This window comes from Drosophila guanche, unplaced genomic scaffold (genome assembly GCF_900245975.1).
Source record: "Drosophila guanche unplaced genomic scaffold, DGUA_6, whole genome shotgun sequence".
NCBI lineage: Eukaryota > Metazoa > Arthropoda > Insecta > Diptera > Drosophilidae > Drosophila > Drosophila guanche.
Genome location: NW_022995744.1, coordinates 4463307 through 4479663, shown reverse-complemented (window position 1 = coordinate 4479663; position 16357 = coordinate 4463307). Strand labels below are relative to the sequence as shown.

At 43.6% G+C, this 16357-nt stretch overlaps 1 protein-coding gene across 1 annotated transcript in view; it reads left to right on the top strand.

Moving 5' to 3' along the window:
- Positions 1-2092: 2092 nt before the first annotated feature.
- Positions 2093-16357, top strand: part of LOC117579365 (poly(rC)-binding protein 3) — an 81921-nt gene continuing 67656 nt past the window's right edge. The window contains exon 1 of the mRNA XM_034265203.1: positions 2093-2655. The gene's annotated coding sequence lies outside the window, so the exon portion shown is untranslated. The remainder of the gene's footprint in view (positions 2656-16357) is intronic.

Genomic DNA, 16357 nt, shown 5'->3' with positions numbered 1-16357 from the left:
CTTTCTGTCTCCTCGCCCTTGTACATTGACAAATTACCAGTCACAATATTTTATGCAATTTTCCAAAGCCCACACTTCGAGAGAGAGAGAGAGAGAGAGAGAGAGAGTGGCAGAGAGGGGGCAGTGAAAACTTGCCAAAGTTGTGTACAAAAAAGTATACGAAAATTCATTCATAAATTTTTAAATCCTTTTTTCCCATACCGTGGTGCTCATTTGTGTTGGTGTGTGTGATAACACTGGCCAACAATAACAAATGTCATAGAATTGCCATTCTGCTTCTTGTCGAGCCTTTGGGTTTCCATGCAGCTGGCATTTCTCCCTCTCTCTCTCTCTCGCCATCTCTATCTTTTGGCTTCCCTCTCTCTTTCTCTACTTTCGGTTCTCCAGGTGTGCTTTTGTGCTGCGTAGGTGTTGCATTGTTGCTGCTCTCCAGCCATTGAGTTGCATCTGCATCGAGCTTGGTCTTGTTTGCGCATGCCCCAGCCTGCTCAAGCACTGATTTCGAAGCACCCTGTACCAGCATTTGGTTCTCCGATTGAGTCTGAGTTATAGTTATGAGTGCACCAAAAGTCTTTGTGAGTCAAACGATTTTTGTTGCAGTTGGTTCCTATCGTAGGTCAATCGTCAAACTGTGTCCAAACTCGTTAATATTAGTAAAAATAAAATATTTATAATTATGGTTTAGCTCCAGAAGATGCTCTGTTTCGAAGGTAAAGTATTCCATCAACTTCTCAAGATCTTATAGGAATATTTTCAGTGTTCGATGAATACAAATAAAATACATTCAAAAAATGTATTTCTAAATATTCAAAGAATAATTCAAAGGAGATTGCTCTAAGTTTTCTCTCGGAGTTAAAGAGTTTAGGCAGCCAGTAGCCGAACATCTCTTGGGCTGGGACTGTGACTTGAATGGTTAATTCTTGGTGTTCTTTTATCTGGAGCCACTAGCTACGAGTCCCTTTATTTTGCCCTTAAAGCATTCGAGCATGAATGTTGCTCTACACTCCATCCAAGTTAAATGGAATTGAATGATATTTGTTGAGTGATTCCTCTAAATCTACCCAACCTTTCTTCATATGCGAGATTATTGCATTCATAGTAATTCATGCTCCAAACATACCATCTAAATTTTCATAAGAGAAACCCTTTAATGCCCCCATATTGTCCCCCCATTTGGCCTTATCTCAGTGGTTGGAATCAATCGGAAAAGGACGCATTTCCCCAGGACCCAATCCCCGTCACTTAATTTACTTGCCCCAAACGAGCAATTTTCATATTAAAAAGTTTGTCTATACCTCTGCACCTTCTCCCCATCCCCTGGACACAAAAATGAAAGCTATCCTTCACAAAACTTCATTAAACTTTTCGTTCCTTTCGCTTCGTTTTTATTCATTTCCCTCTTTTTTTTTGTGTTTGTTATAATTTTGGGACAGTAAAATGCTAATTGTTTGTCCGAAAATGTCCGAGCCATCCCCCCTTTTTGGATACTTTTCCAATTTGCCAAACAGTTTTACATGTAATTAATTAAAAATTTGATGCAGCAGCAACTTTTGTTTGCTGTCAGAAATGCACTAAAAAATGGAAAAGCTAATTAAAACTTGCAAAATATGAAGATGAGAGCCGTGACCTAGAAGAGATCACCCCGCAGAGAATCCACTCCGTGCAGGGGTGCACGGGTACACGGGTACAGGGAAAACTCACTCAAACTTGTTTGTTGCAACGAGGGGCAACGACGGATGCAAAAGTGCAGCTGAAAATGTTACGCATACGCCGCATGGGCCGGAGAGAGAGATGAGCACGCTGAGTCCGTCTCGCTCTGGGGGACGAACAAAAAAGTAAAGAAAAAATCAATTAAAATGCACTCGAGTGGGGTTGTACAACTGCACACACACCTCCTGTACGGGGATGGGGATGGGGATGGGAATGTTGGGTTTTTAGGAAATTTTGTAAGAAATTTTTGAACGAAAATAAGCGAATGCATGCTCTCTCGCTCTCGCCCTTGCTGCTGCTGTTGGGTCTCTCACTCTCTTTCTCTGTCGCCCTTGCTCGCTACACGTTTCGCGGGGGGATATTTCAATTCAGTTATTTGTGCAATTCCGCTCAGACAAGTTGTGTGCTCCTTGGGCCCCGTGTGCGCTTTCAGCATTCTCAATCAATCAGCAGACCCGAAATCGACCATTTCCGAACACAGATAACCAGCAGAGATTTACGCCAAAAATTAACAGGCTCCGCCCACCCCCCCGCCAGCGCCCACAGCAGCAAACAGCGGATCAAGTGCATTATCCAAAAGGCCGCCAACCGCAATCAACATCCCAGACAACAATCCACACGGAGCCAGAGAGAAAGAGCACCAGACCGAGAGAGAGATAGAGTGAGAGAGAGTGCAGAGGGGAGACAACAGTTTCGAAAGCTAATAGCATTTTGCTTTCTCTGTGCGTGTGCCTGTGTGTTTGTGTGTGCGTGCGTGTTTTGCCGCGTGTTTTATTCCTGTGTGAGTGACTGTACTTTTTGGCGCCCAAATAACACTCGCGCGAATCAGCAAAGCAAAAACAAGCAGACAAGCAACAAATAAACAAACAAACAGTCGGACAGACAGGAAAAACATTCAAACTAATTAACAACATTGAAACAAAGTGAAATTTAATGCATTGACAGGTGAGTGTTTTGGCCGTAAAATAAACGCCAGAGATAATAATACTCGCATGAGGGTTTATGGATCAATGATGGGCACATCATTTCTGGGATTAATTTGATTTAAATATATAACGAGAAACGTAAACGGGGAAGAACCCAAGTCATGATCGAGCAATATTAAAAGTATGATATACAGGGAGGGCTTTGATTATGTTTGGCGCAATGCCGCCATAGGTTCAATCAATGCTGTGACTCATGAATTGATTTATAAGAAATAAATTAGAATAAATATCTTCCATCTTATGTACCAGTATAAAGTCTTAGCGATCGACAAGAGCTCAAGTAAATCAAAATAATAAACAGATTTTTATATCTTTTGTTCCCTTCAGTTCCTGCCTTTCTGGATTCCCCATTTTTTTTTCATTTATACTTTTCCAAAGAAACTTCGTTGACCCGTTCCCATTTTCTTTTCCTATTTGCTCCACGTTGCTCCTCCAGAGTCTAGAGGGATCCTCGAGCGCTGCAACTTAAAATAATTCAGCGAGTAAATCGCATACAAATTTCAACAACTTTGGCTATTTGTTGCCACCTCATAATGCATTTTTTTCGTTTCGCTTCGTTTGGGGGCAAAGACAAAGGCCCCGACGCAAGGACACACACACAAGCACACACACAAATACAATACAAAGGAGGGGCAGAGAGTGGGGGTGGTAGCAGTGGAGTAAGAGGACTAATTAAAACTCCGGTAGACGTCATAATTGGAGGGCGTACTGGTGGGGTAGGTGTTGGGTGAGTAAATTAACTAGGCGAAGGCTTTGTGAGGCATGCTGCCAGCCTCTATAGTTCCTTCGTCTTCTGCTCTTTCCCCCCCCAGCCCGCGGCTGCATTGAAAGTATATACAAAATTTCCATTTAATGGAGCCATGGACCAAAAATCCTGAAAGAAAGAAGTAAAAATAAAACATAAAAGAGGCAAACGAATAAGAGGGAAATAACTACAAGGAGAGATGAGAGAGTGAAATGAAAAGAAACAAAACCAGAACAGAAAACTGAGAAATGAGAACTGAGAACTGAGAAGCGAGAACCGAGCACCGAGGCAGAGAGAAATATATTTTTAACGTGCACTGTAATGAAAGGCCTCGGGCATAAGTTTTAAATAAATATTTGTCTCTGTCCATGTGCATGTGCATGTGCCTGGGTGTATATGTGTGTGTCGGTGTGTGCATGTAATTTAACAAAAACAACTGCATAAAAACAAACAAAAATTGTGCACGAAATGATGGAAGAAACAGCAGCAGCAGCAGCAGCAGCGGAAGAACCAAAGAAATGGACAAGGGTCGGTCGGTTGGTCGGTCGGTCCGTGGAGAGGTGGGAAACTGCCCAGAAACTACTGCATATAAAAATGCACGATGAGAGGCAACAAAAATATAAAAAGGAAAAACACAAAACAAAAGTAAAAAGTAAAAAGTAACAATGTTCAAAGAGAGGAATACTCTAGGAATATTTAAGGCAGGCCTAATGCACAAAATACAGAGAGATATTTATATAAATAATTAATAAATAATGGCATATTTTTATACATTTGGTTGACAGCATTCAATAACATTTCAATAACACTTTCTGCACCTAGATGGAATATGATAAAGAAAACTTGTACCCTTTCCGTTTTGGTAGTGTATAATTATGAGGTGGCACGGACACACCCAAAGGGGTGATCTGAGGAGCGAAGGCTAGGCAAACAGGCAGAACATAACAGTAAGAAAACTGCCTGAATGTTCCCCACTGTTGACTGACTGCCGGAGGGACAGAGGCATGTTCTGCGTGGGGGGAGGGAAGGCACTATTAAAGTCTTAGTGAAAGTAGGTTGAGGTAGCCCCCGACAGGCGCCGCCATGTTTAGAATATGCACACAAAGCATAAGGCCAACAAAAGGGGGAGTGCAGAATGAGAAGAGACAGGGGTGGCTGCTGTGGCAGAGAGGGGGGGCTAAGGGTCCAAGGAGGCTTGGTGCTCTGTTAGACAGTGTAACAAAAGATTTGCTTAGCTTTCATGTAAAGCGTAAAATACAAACAATTATGCAGTTGGGTTGGTAGGCACGGATCCAGCCCCCTCCTCACTGAGGCACTGCTTCGAGACCCTCTCTTTTCCCAGCCTACTCTCGCCGCGTCTTCACATCATTTCCTATTTAGTAGGCCGTCAAGCCACTTGAGTCTGAGACTTTGCTGCTTGAAATTTTGGACAAAAGCAGCGGCTACCTCCAGCCCACTGCAGATTCACATTTCCGCACCTCCCATATACAGGTCTTGTAGGGTAGTACGCTTCGTCGTAGGCCGAGGCCTAGAAAAAATATGACAAATTACAAAATAATTGTGCGCACAGTCAAAATGTTGTCCTCGTTTTGTTGTCGTGTCCCTGTTGCTCTCCTTCTGAATCTGTTCTATGCTCTCCTTCTGCTTCCGTACACCTCCATACACATCCTCTCATCCTCTTCAGCTGCAGACCTCGTCATCGTCATCGTCAGCATACCTTGCAATATTAATGAACTCTTTTACGTCGTCTGTCATTTCCATGGCATTCGGCGGCAGCGACAGTGTAAACCGCAGCAGGTTTGCTCCCAGCCCCACAGAGCAAAAGCTCTCCGTCGTCTGCCTCCTTCCAATATCCATTCTGCTCCTATTTGCAAGACTGGGGGTGGCTGGGGAGCATTATAGAGCAGACTTCGACAAAGGCCCGACATCATGACGTATTTACTTTAGGCCTTGCATATAAAAAAAAAAATTTCCGTTCATGCGGCTGAGTTACCGCGATAAGTTGTTGGGCAGCAAGAATGGAAATTGTTGCACTTACATTTTAATGTTTCATATTTTAAATAAATACGTTTCTTAATTAAAAGTACTTTTTTATGCTTACCTTAAATATATTTCGTTTTAATTCACTCTTTTCGTATTTAAAAATGGTATTTAAAGATGTTTTCTGTGTTTTATTTTACTATGCTGCTTCACACAAAACTTCTCTTCTATAACAAAAAAGGTGCTTCACTTGCTTCATGGTTATCATAACTTTTACTGCCACACAATTCATGATTTCTTGCGCATAAACTTACTCTTTTAGTGGCGTAGTCGACTCACAGCCAAAACCCCGTGGGAAGGGGCTGACAGGGCCCTCAACTATTCGCCCACAATTGTCGTGCCATCCAGACCCCCATCCGCATTGGGGAGCATCCGTGTCGTTCCCAAATGAACGCGTTCGCAGTGCTTAAAGTTTGTTACTCGAAATGCATTTTATATGGCCCGTTAGCCGTTACATTTGTGTTTGCATTGGCCCGCGGGTATTCATTAAAGTTGAGGGCTCCATTCTTACATACACATCATATAGATATAGAATGCCAGACTTTAAGCTGACTGACAATATTCTGGCTGGAGCCAAGGTCTGGGCAGGGCGGGGCAAGTTAGTTTTTGGCGTCGGGGAAAAAACTAAAAAGGAAATTAAAGGAAAATGTTGCGTCGCTCTCTGCTCTCCTGGTTTGAGTAATGGAACTTTTGTCGGATTGGGATGGGATGTGGGCTATGGGCTATGGGCTGAGTCTGGGTCTGAGTCTGAGTCTGGGGGCGACGAATGGATAGACAGCTCAGACGTTTCGAGTTGGCTTATTACATGGCCCAACTCCTCTGGTATGGGAGGTGCTTGTGTGTGTGTGTGGTGTGCTGGCCAAAAACTTATTAGACAGTCGGAAATTGAATATTGTTCCTGCAAAATTGTTAAATGTTCGTCCTAGGATCCTCTCTGTCACTCTCTGATGTTTCCTGTTTTCGTCCTGCCAACGTCCAACGATTGTGTGCCTGAAATTTGTGCGGTTTCCCTCTATCTCTCATCCGTCTGACTTTCAAATTGTTTTGCTATGCATACGCAGGGGCCAAGTAATTAGAGCAATGTGCAGCAAAAGTTTTCCCCCACGGCCCTCAGAGCTAATGTGTGAAAGGGCAGCCAGGGAAAGCCAGGATGATACGCTGGGTAATCCGGATTAGATTGTGGATCAGGAAGTGCTCTGTCTAAAGGTGAGCCGGAGGAAGGACTTAGTTATCTATGAGGGGACTATATTTTGTTGGTTCATCATGGAAAATAGTTTGTTGTGTGGATTAAAGTTTAGTTGTGGTTGGGAGGAGCTTCACCATTTCATTGGTTTCTAACTGCTCAAATTTTGCAGGATGAAGTTCCATTTAAAGGCACAGAATCTTTGGGATTTTAATTGGATTTGCTTAGATGTAATTTGCTGCTGGCAAAACTCTTTGAAAACTCTTCAAATAACCTCCTGATTCGCATCCGTTGCCATGGCACTTGAACCCCAACTTCAGATAAATGTAAACACATCTGCCGACGAGTCCCTTCATTAGTTACATTCTGGGTCCCCGATAAGCTCATTAGCGTAATGCAAGTAACAATGTTGTTGGCCAGAGAGCAATCGCGTATGCTCTGTGTATGCACTCCAGGGAGATACATGGTGGTGCAGTGGTTGCTGCAAATTTAAGGCTACAACCACGGAGCTTAAATTGTAAGTAAACCATGGAAACGAAACCAAAGTTTGCCTGTGGGGGAGCGAGCTCCACAGCTCCTCAGCTCCACCTGGGGAGGGCTTATTAAAGCCCTTTCCATTCCATTGTAGACGCTTTGAAAGCGATTTTCGTTTCGCTTTAGTCTTTGTCTTTGTTTCATTTCCTATTCCTGGCTCTCTCTCTCTCTCTCTCTCTCTCTCTCTCTGTCTTTCATCTTCATCTTGTTCCTGTCTCTGTCTTAATGCCTCTTGAGTGCTCCGCTTGGCTGGGCTTAAACTCTTTTGCTGGCATTTCAACGCTGCAGCAGTCTGCCATTTCCTTTCACCCACCCGACCCGACCCGACATCACCTCCATCCCGACTAGGCAACTGCCACTTTGCATTCCCTCACACACCCACACACAGACACACAGACAGACTCCAAATTGAACTTCAATCTTGCCCCTTTTTTTGTTGCACAGTGGCAACACCAACACCAACACAAAAACACAAACGCATGTAAATTGGCCAATTTTGCACTGACTCCACTCCACTCCTCTACTCTCCCGCTACTTCTGCCACGAACAGAAGAAAATAAAACAAAAAAAAATGGAATGGCAAGCAGAAATCCATTTTCTTTTCGGTTTCTCTCTTCTTTTGATTTGTAGCTGGCGCGCACTTTTGTTGATTTATCTTGGTCTCTGCATCAGCATCAGCATCAGCATCTGCATCTGCCGCTGGTGCTGCTCTGAGCTCCTGCTGCTCCTTCCTATCAGCCTTTGCATATTATTTGCCATTTGCCTGACAGCCGCTAAGCGGCCGCCCTGCTATTCGCTCTCCAAGGATGTGCAGTTTGGCAAAAATTTCGAATGAATATTGGCATTATAAAACTGTTGGACTTGGCCAAGAATTCAGGGCATGGAGGAGGCACTTAAATGCAGCATGTCCTCTGGCAGGAGCAGATCTTCATTGGAAAATGCAATTTCTAATGACAAATGATGTGGCAAGCGTCTTGGTGTGGAGCCTGAGTTTTAATGAAAAGTTGCGGTTATCCTTTTTCGCTCGAGAGCGTGAACCGCAACCAATTGCCGCACCACAAAACGATGCTGCACAGCCAAAGTTTTAATGAAGCCACCGCCGCTCTCTAGCAGGTGGCATGCCACGAACAAGGGGCCCTACAACATTGCTGCTTGACGAATGACAATCGGGAATCGGGAAATGGAGGCAGCAACAGCAGCACTTCAATCCAAAAGCTGTGGTAAATGGCTTTGCTCTGGCCCCAATGCTAATCAAATTAGAATTCCAAAGCTTTTGCTCATGGCCTTCAAACGTCTCCCTCCCCATCTCACTCACTCTGTCTCTGGTTGTGGGAAATTATGAGGCATGCTACTTTTTGCGGTCAACCAAAGTTTGACGAAGGCTTGCCTTTGGGTCTGATGGTGTTGCTGATATTACTTTTCATTAATTATTTGCCACCCCTCGACATAATATTTATTTAAAATTTTAATGAGCCAGTGCGAGTGAGTGGAAACATTCGCCATGCCACCTTCCTGCTGCTGCTGCTCCTTCTGCTGTGGTTTCCTTGACAAATCTTGGCTGAACAAGTAGAGAGGGAGATGGCAGCATATTTTTGCGGTTACTTTGCGCCACATGGAAAGAGAGAGAGAGAGAGAGAGAGAGAGGAAGAGTGAGACTTCTACTGCTTTTTGGTGCACTTGGACGAGGACACGGCACATGATTGATGCGACCAACGATGGCTGGCTGAGCTCCTGCCGGAGGCAAGCAGTTCCAAGCATGGTCTTTACGGTGCCATTAGATATATCATGCATATCTCAAGGAACAACAGCCAAGAAAAAATAACATTTCATGCTTGATTCTGCAGCATTTTTATGTGGGATTTGCTGGTGATATATGCTCATGGGTAAACCGATTTGAGCAGCACAGGCATATGCACTTGGGACTAAATTGCAAAATGATTTAACTTTAAATTCCGAGTGTTGTTTGGTGGAAATCCTGCTTGCGTTTTCTTGTGTTTGCTTTATAAACAGTTTATACAGTTGAGAGAAAATACACGTGTGTGAATGAGGGAGGGATGACAAGGATGAGCAGAGTCGGGGTGGTATACGGTACAAGAGCTGCGGGGAGAGGTTATTCCGATCTACCAGCACCTTGAGAGTCCAGCGAGCGGTAACAGCGGGCAGTAACAGCGACATGTAACAGCTAGCGGTAACAGCGAAAAGTAACAGCTAGCGGTAACAATCAGTTTTAACAGCGAGCGGTAAAGCAAGCGGTTACTCCGGTCGGTAACAGCGAGCGGTAAAATCAAGCAGTTACGTCGATCGGTAACAGCGAACGCTCATACCGCATGGTAACAGAATGTTAAGATGCCGAAATATGCTGCTGCTCTAATAATAGCAGGCTCTAAATAGCAGGCAGTAACAGCGACATGTAACAGCTAGCGGTAACAGCGAAAAGTAACAGCTAGCGGTAACAATCAGTTTTAACAGCGAGCGGTAAAGCAAGCGGTTACTCCGGTCGGTAACAGCGAGCGGTAACTGCAAGCAGTTACGTCGATCGGTAACAGCAAGCGCTCATACCGCATGGTAACAGAATGTTAAGATGCCGAAATATGCTGCTGCTCTAAACAGAACCTCTTGCTCTTGCTCCTACTTTGCTCTTCCCTTAATTTCCTATAAATTAAAAAAGTAATAAACTTATAAATACTCTATTCGTATATTTATACGCACTCATTTATGTATTTATGCATCACCTCCACCCCAATGATTGCATAAACAAAACGCAACATCTTTCTGCAACATCACCATCGTTAACATAGCTCTGTCATAGCCATGTCACACATCGGGCCATGTTTCTCATAGCCCAATTAGTGGGTTTTTTTTCCGCTGAATTCAGATTTCATGTTTTATAATTTCATTTTGTGCATTTTTCTGCTGCGTAGCTTTCAATTAATTTAACAATAATTTTCGCATGTAGTTCATTTCCGAAAAATCACAAATAATTAAACCAAATAAATTTGCTATTTATTTTTATTTTGCTGTTTTTGCTGCTTTTGCTGTTTTTGTTGCTGCTGCTTTTGTGTTGCACTTGCAAATTTCGCGTATTTTTGCGTAACATTGTAAATGGCAAAAGGAAAAACTGCCGAAGAGAAAGAAAATCAGCGAAAAATAAAAGAAAAATTGCAGCTATAAATAAACGACGTCAGCGAATGGCGACAACGGCAACAGCGATGGCACTCCTAAGTGCCTACCTCCCAGCCTTACAATCCACAGCCCTGCCCCTTCCCGTTGAGACGGGGACAGATCGGATAGACTGGCGAGGGGGGACTGAGGACTGAGGACTGAGGACTGAGGACCGCAGCGGATTCTCTTCTCTATGCCAAATGCAGTGGCCTGACTGCCTGCCTCCACGTCACTCGAGTTGTCACAGGGCTGGGGGCAAGAACTTGGATGGATCTCTGCTGGCTCTTCTTGCGTCACATTCTCCCTATTCTCATCCTGCTCGACCCTGTCTTGGAGTGGCCTCCACTCTCGCTGGAGAATGTTTATGCAGCTCGGTCCACGCGAAGTGGTTTATGATGCCATGGCAATGGCAACATTTTCAGCTTCATTGGGTGGGGTGGGGGCTGGTAGCATAGTTGTGGAAAATGTGAAATGTCCGTGGGAAATGTCTCAAGAACTGGAAAATAAATACGAGTACCGTGCCAGCCAAGAGGGGCAGGGGCTTCAACCAGGCAACTCTCGATCTGCGGGGACTCTGATTGGTATAGAAAGACTAAATAGCTAGCCCTGACTGACAGTCACAGTTTGTTAAATGAGAGGTAATTATGCGTTTTAGTACAGTTTCAAAAGTTTTATTTGAGCTGTTTTTCCCGCTTTGACTGACATTCAAACGGCTGCAGAATTTATAGACTCTCGCAAATAGAAACACGGCCATAAGTAGATTTAATATTTGGACACCTAAATACATCAAATTAAAATATAATTCACTTTGTTTAAACAGCAATAAGGATTTTAATTAAGTGTCAGATATAATCTGAATAGAAAACACTTTCAAATAAATGAACATTTATATTAAATATGTTTTAGCCTCCGGGGGAGGCTCCACAAATAAGGCTAAAAAGTGTTCAGGGCTTCATTCTCAGAGCTTAGATTCTACGGACTCCACAATTTGTCAGTGTTCTCTAAGCATTCCGCGGACTTTACAATTTTCTTGGCCAACATATTCTCGAAATTTCCTTTCTGGTTTCTGTTCTTAAGATGCAGCCCTAGCCGTATGCCCTCATGCTACCTCCCTGCCTGCCTCTCTGTTGTGTCTGTGTGGCTGAACGAAAGCATATATGTTGTCTATATATTATGTACTAAATCTGTCGTTTTCCTTCAATATGTCAACGTTGTCGTGGTGTTTACCCGTACCCGTACCCGTACCCTCTCCCTATCCCCACATCCCCATAACCAACACCATCACATGCGGCTCTGTTCTGCTCTGTTCTGTTCTGTTCTGTTCTGGTTGCGTTGTCGTCGTCGTTGCTGAAATTTAATTAATGTGAAAATTTGCACAGACTGAGGCTATTTATAAGTTGTTGTAAGTGCTCGCCATGGCAGAGAGTCAAGCCATTTCCCCCTCCTCTCCCCCCGGTGCGTACCTCTCGTAAATGCCATGTGTAAATTGAAAATTGAAAATTGAAAATTGAATATTGTCCCTGGCTGCGACTCTCTGCCCCCTCCAAAAAAAGAGTGAAACTTAACTTGATTTTCTGTCGTGGATGGGATGCTAATTGAAATATGCAAAATGTTGCATGGATTGATTTTCGGCTTTTGTTTGAGGAAGGTTGCTCCACTTTCAGGTGTGCTCGGGCTCCATCCACAATCAAACACTTCAAAGAGCCTGGGAAAAGCATCTGAACTCTGTCAGTGCCAGGCGGTGCTCCTCTCCCTGCCTCGCTCTGCCCTTGGTTTTCAGGTGGGAGGCCCTCGCCACGCCCTCCCAAGTGTTCCTGCTGGTGCTGCTGCCACAATTCTTAAGAGCTTCAAAGTGTGGCAGGCAGCAGAGTAATTGAATTGTGATTTAAAGTCCTTTGATATGTGTTCGGCAGCAAAGTGAAAATCACTTAGACCAGGCCAACAGAAGGAAGCACAGGATGGGTTCATTTCAATTTCATGTGGCCTGCCTGCCCCCTGCAATTTATCGAAAAGTTAATCGATAAACTCTTCGGACTTTGCCGAAAAACCAGAAACCAAATCCAATAAAAATAGCTGCAAGTAAAAGTGCACAAAAGGAAGACAATACAGTGTGTGAATGCAAGCGGGTGTATGTGGTGGCAATGTGGAGTTGAAAAGTTGTTTGCAATAATTGATTTGTTGCAGATGTTTTTTGGGGTTTTGTTGGCTTTGTTGGCTTTGTCTGCGCCTGGCCAGAGCCATTTGCCAAATGGAATTTCCTCTCATCGCCGGCACGCTGATTCTTTCACTTGTTTTCCGGCTTTGTTTTCAATTGGTATTTTACTTGAATTACTTAGATTAAATGGAAAGTTCTGTGTTGGCGGATAGCCGTGGAAATTGCACATTTAATTAAAGCTAAATAGTTGGAGGTCGAAAGTAATTGAAATTCAAATTGGATTTGGTAGGGGATTCTTGCTGTGGTTTTAAAACTTTCCCAGAAGAAGTGGCAAAGTTCTAGGGGATGTTATTGCCTCCATTTCCTAGCCCATTAAAGCTCCACACACTTCGCACTTAAATAAATTATTTTAAATTTCACTACCCCGGTCGCGAGAGCGTGGTGCAGCAGCACTTTATAATTGCCGTCTAAAAAGAACGGTGGAAACTCTGGCGCAAATATTTCGCTGTAATTCAAAGCGCAGGACGGAGCGAACGCAAACGTTACTCCTGCTGTTGCTGCTGTTGCAATTCCAGCGCTAATAGATCCCCCAAGCTGCCGGGACAGGCACTACACTCCCCTATCCTAGCCTTTGGGATGGCCAAAATGTGTTTTTGAAACCAACCAAAAAAAAGGTAGCACAAAAGTAGAGAAAACCCCCAAAAGCAGAGCACAGTTATTTTAATTAGAAACGAAGTAATTTGCATACTAAACAGAAGACAGAAAGAGATGCAGATAAGGTTATAGAGAGAGAGAGAGAGAAGGATAGAGTTAGGTGAAAATATGTAGATGAATGCATGAAAAATCATTGAAAATTTGGCAATTTAATTGAAGAATTCGTGTGCAAATAAAAAGTGAGTTTAAAATAACAAAAATCGAACATTAATTCACAGAAAAATTATACATATTTAGAATAGAATTGATCTAAAATTAAATAGCAAACAAAAAACAAGTAGGAACGTCTGAGACGCTTCGTACGCGGCACAACTTTTATACCCGTTAACCAAAGGCTTGATGGCTGTAGCTTTTATAGTCTCTGATATCCAGGCGCTCTTTAAGACGGACGAACGAACGGACAGAGAGACATGGCTATATTGACTCGGCTTTTGATTCTGATCAAGAATATATATGTATACTTTATGGGGTCGGAAACGTTTCCTTCTATGCTTTACGAACGTTGCTCCGAGCACAAATACAATACATTTGCTATTTACTCTTCGAGTAGCGGATACAATTATAATTAATTTTCATATAAGTTAAATTCAAATAAATCTCTCTTAAAGTCTCCACAAATAACCACAGATTGCTATGCAATTTCCGGGCATTTCCTTCCACCATTTTGCACACTTTAATCACTGAGCTCAACAAATTCAAGGAAAAGTCAAAGCCAAAGCGCTGCCCAGTGCCTTGGGCTAAACATTTAGCCGGATACCCTTAGATTAGAATTGACACTTAATGGTGATAATCAGAGAAAAGCTTTTTGAGTCCGACCCACTAAGAGCGGCCCCGGGCAGATGACAGACTACAGACGACAGTTGGTGGAAAGTGGCAGTGGGCGGAGGAGAAACTTGACAAGGAGCAGGAAGAGCCACAGCCAGACCATCAGCAGGACCAAGGCAATCAGTCAATCACTCAGTCAGCAAGTCACTCACTCACTCTCTGAGTCGAGCAGTCAGTCAGTCAGTCGGACAGTCAATCAAATGAAATCAAATCGGAATGTCAGATATCGAAGGACACTCGACTCCAGGCCTTAAATGCTCCGAAAAGCGTTAAGTGTCCTGTTGTTTATCCTTGAATATCAACAGCAACAGCAACAGCAACAACAAACAACGCAAACATCAAAGTGTCCGAAAAATTCAATTTCAATTCCGTTTTATGCGCCCAAAGGACATGCAAACTAAAACTGATTTCAAATGCAGCTCCTCAAACGGTAATCAAAGCTCCTTCTCCGTCTACGTGTCCACCTCCTCCCCATGGCCAGGATAGCGAGAGCGACTATAAAATTTGAACGAGAACCTGATGGCATGTAAACGGAGAAGTTAGCCAGGACTCGGGGCCAAGGCAGGACACTAAGTCTTGAGTGGTGGCTGGCAACTTTCGCAAGGAATGCGCTTGGTATGTAGAGTAGACAACCGAGAGAGTAAACCTCCCTCAAGGTCTTCCTTTTCCCTGCAATTTTACTCAATTTTTTAATGATTTTTAATTGGACATTTCTTAAAGTGAAAGCGCCCAAGTCCTGCTCTTCCTGCCTTGCCTGCAAAACTGACAAACTATTTACATTTTGTGACCAAAAAGTGTCACAACAAAGCCGCCGCTCTCCCTTCCCCTGGTCATAAAGAAAACCAACGAAAATGTTCACATCATCATTATCAAAACACAACCGTGAAAATTATCTTCTCAAGTGGAGATGCGCCTCCTGGGGGGTGCCAACCTCCGCCGTCCCCTGCCATTAAAGTGCTGGCCCAAAAGCATTTAGAGGCAAACTCTGCGACGCGTCAAATGCCTCACGGGCAACATTGTCGTTGTTCTCGTCTCTCTCTCTCTCTCTACTCTACTCTGCTCTGCTCTGCTCTCTGTTCGCTGTTTGCTGCTCGCTGTTCTTCATTCTCTTCTTGTAACACGGCAAATAAAAATTGAAAGCAAATGAGACAGCAGAGACAGACATGGACACGCCGTCGGTCCTGAGTTGCCTTCCTCATGTATGCCAGCGAGTCTCGAGCTCGCTCTCTCTGTCTCTCCTTCTTGACAGCTTGCGCTAAAAACGTTGAGTGTCTTGGAGGAGGAGGAGAAGTGAGTTTTCGTTTTCCCTCCTGGTTAGGTAATGCTTGACAGAAACACCCCCCACAAGCGGGCAACAACCCACCTGCCACCTGCTTCCCATTTTGCGAATTCAAATTTGATGGCGGCTGTGGCTTCCTCCGCTCCTTCTTTTCCCGCTCTGGCAGGATGTGGGGCTTGTCTATGTCGTCCCTTTATGCCTCCATTTCCGCCAGCCCCCCCCTGTTGCCATAGAGAGCGTGCCGCTGCTATCCTGATCCTGACTCTGGCTGAAAGTTTAAGCGAATTAAATTATTTGCTTTTTAGATTTCAATATTTCCGCAGCTGAGATTTCAGTCAATATCTTGGGGGATGCCAGGCGGTGTGCGGCGGAGGGCACTTGTGTGCTGTGTGGGCATGGGCGTTGTGGAGAGGCGTGACTGGGCTAAATTGCGTTTTTATGATGTGTCTGTAATCATAAAATGCTTTGGGGCAAGTATCAAACATTTGTTGAATGTCCCCCGAAAACGGAGAGGCAAATTATTTTTCGTTGAAATATCTCTTAAGGCACATTTTCTATGGGATATACACGGATTATTATAGAAGAGGAATATAAATATTATATATATAGATGTTAATGAAATGAGCAAAATTAACTATTGGAGAAATGTTTTAAATTGGTTTTTACTGACAGGAAAAATATAAAGAAATATTTAATAGCGCAAATAAAGAAGGAAAGATTAGGTTTTGGAATGTAGATGTAGTAAGAATGTTTAAGGATAATTCATTTTGGAATTCCATATATTTTTCACAGATTTCTTTCTAGCTCCCATCAGATTTCCCTCGCCAAGCGATTGCGGATCAATCTACAATTGTTATTCCCTTTTTCCACTCAAAGCCCACCTGTCGTTCCAGTACCTCTTACTTGACAAATTACCCCATCATATAGACTACACATCAGCAACACATGAGCTGCCACATTCTGGCATCAAACTTTAAGTTGGCATGCCCCAAACTGATTATCCTGCCGGTCGCTGCCACTGCCA